This window comes from Myotis yumanensis, unplaced genomic scaffold (assembly GCF_028538775.1).
Source record: "Myotis yumanensis isolate MYYU_CA2020_CCGP unplaced genomic scaffold, mMyoYum1.0.hap1 SCAF_1, whole genome shotgun sequence".
NCBI lineage: Eukaryota > Metazoa > Chordata > Mammalia > Chiroptera > Vespertilionidae > Myotis > Myotis yumanensis.
The window spans coordinates 63,490,746-63,493,376 of NW_027223752.1; the positions used below are offsets into that span (position 1 = coordinate 63,490,746).

Consider the following 2,631-nt stretch of genomic DNA (forward strand, 5'->3'; position numbering starts at 1 on the left):
AAGATGGGTAGCCACTAGACTTCAAGGTCCCTAATCTACATCCCTGGTCCAAGCTTTGGTCAGAAGTAGTGCAATCACCTACCCACAAGAACAGTACCACCCGTAGACGTGGGCCAGACAAGCTCCCACCCTGGGTTCTATACTTTAGAGCAGCGGTTCTCAACCTGTGGGTCGCGAACAATGAAAATACATCCTGCATATCAGATATTTACATTATGATTCATAACAGTAGCAAAATTACAGTTATGAAGTAGCAACGAAAATAATTTTATGGTTGGGGGTCACCACAACATGAGGAACTGTATTAAAGGGTCGCGACATTAGGAAGGTTGAGAACCACTGCTTTAGAGAGTCTTCTATCTATTAAAAAATCCAGTCCCACCCTGCTGGCGTAGCTTAGCAATTGAGTGTCAACCTATGAACCAAGAGGTCCCAGTTCTATTCCCGGTCAGGGCACTTGCCCAGGGTTGCCCAGGTTGCAGGCTCGCAGGGGCGTGCAGGAGGCAGATGACCAATGATTCTCTCTCATCATTGATGTTTCTATCTCTCTCTCCCTCTCCTTTCCTCTCTGAATTCAATAAAAACATTTTTTTTAAAAAGCCAATCCCTTGGGCTCTGTATGTGAGACCAAATCTGTTTCAGAGATCACAGCCTTGGAGGTCTAGATCCTTCTCCATCTATATATGACTTCCTGCTTTTCATTGTAGTTTTGTTTATTGGTTGTGCCCACATTTAACATCGTTTCTGCCATCCTAGATGAAGTCCCAGAGTTATAAATCCCACTTACCAGCATCACCAGGTGTCTGCACAGCAGATACACCCTTTGATCTCTGGGACAGAAAGGGATACTCCTCACTGTCACCCTTCAGAACACTTTATTCAGGAAAGAATGATAGAAAGAACAAGTCCATCTCAAAGCAACCTCCTTTCTTGGCAGCTGAGGACTGAAGGGTACTGTTTCAAAGCCTTCAGGTCTCCATGTACCTCTGTGTTCCTCAGCTCCTACCATCTCTAGAGAATACACCTATTCCCAGAGGACTAAAACCATAGTCTCCACCCTGTTATGCTGTAATCGCAATCATGGCTAGAATTTTATTAGTCTGAATTTGACCTTCTTCTTTGTGTGTTCACTCGCTTAAAGATTTAGCTACTTGGAAACTCTACTACAGCAGGTCCGCTAGTCCATGTCATTTTCTTATAACACTACTGAGATGCCGTAGGAATTTAACTCCTGTTTATATGAATTAGCCTATGACAAAATTAGTTTCAATATATTTTGCCACAGTTCCAAGATCCATTGCCACTGTTAAGCGAGGACTTTACAACCAAACTCAGCAAGCTCCTAATGTGTACACTGGCAGTGCCTTGTAGGCAAGAACTGTGCCATTGGGTTCTGTGTCCCCAGCACTTAGTACCATCCCTGGTATGTGGTATTGTTCACTGAAATCTCTCTTGGAGACAGGCCCTGTCAAGAATTGTAATGGGTCTGAGTTTTACCCTACATGCAAGTTAACAAGTTAGCCTATTACAGTTTCATGGATGCTGGTAGAAGACATGAAACATCTGCGGCAGAAACCAAAACAGTTTATTAATCACAGCAACAGTAATAGCTAGGGTATCTGCATTTTTTTAAAAATATAGTTCCCCAAGACCTACTTTCCACAGGGCAATGTGAATAAGGCCAGTTAACTCCTGTACATGAAGGACTCTGAGCTCAGGGAATCTTTTTTTTTTCTTTGCAAAATTTTATAGTTTTATTTAATGCAAATAAAACTTTCTCATGAGCCGTCTATTCATTTTCTTCACCGTGCAGCCTGGCATTAGGATTGGTGATTTATGGGATCTGGGCTGCTCTTTCCACAGTAGCTTTGCAGTAGTTGGAGGAAAGGTTATGAAGAATCTCAACCCAGTAAAACTTGTTGCACATCAGCAGCACTTCCAGCTTTTTGATGTTGTAGACTAGAAACTTCTAGAAGCCACTAGGCAGCACATGCCCCGTTTTCTTGTTGCTGCCATGATTAACGTTGAGCATCAGGATCTGGCACTTGAGTCTTCTCTGTACCCTGTTGTCAATGCCTCTGGATTTCTGTCAGTTACGCTTAATTTTGACATATCAGTCTGATTAGTGCCAGATGAACTTCTTGATCTTCTTTTTGACCATCTTGTGCTTCAGTAGGGGTCTGAGAGCAGTCATGATGCTAGTTTGGAGATGGATGCCACCTCCCCTGGATTCTTTTAATGGCTTTACTGAGGTATAATTAGCATGCAATAAACTGGACATATGCACAATGTACACTGATAACTTTTTTATTGTTGACACTATTATAATGTCCTCCCTTCCTCCCTTTGTCCCCTGAATCTTTTATAATGGGCAGTCAGCATGCCTTCCCTTTCCTCCAGAGGGACACGCTATCACTGTCAGGCATCCTTGCAAAGGCAGTCTGGAATAAAGGGCAGCCAGCGCCTCACATGCAAGAAGACATGCAGAAATGTGAGTGGCCGTGGAGAAACGTGTCAACAGGTGGCTGAAGTGAGTCAGAGGTGCCAGCAGTCTGAAGTTCACGTGTCCCTGCCCACCCCCACCGCAGAAGCTTTGAAGGACAAGCAGTTTTCTCAGTGTTACACAGCATA

At 43.6% G+C, this 2,631-nt stretch overlaps 1 pseudogene; it reads right to left on the reverse strand.

Moving 5' to 3' along the window:
- Nucleotides 1-1,789: 1,789 nt before the first annotated feature.
- On the reverse strand, nucleotides 1,790-2,218 carry LOC139003117 (large ribosomal subunit protein eL32 pseudogene; annotated as a pseudogene).
- Nucleotides 2,219-2,631: the final 413 nt, after the last annotated feature.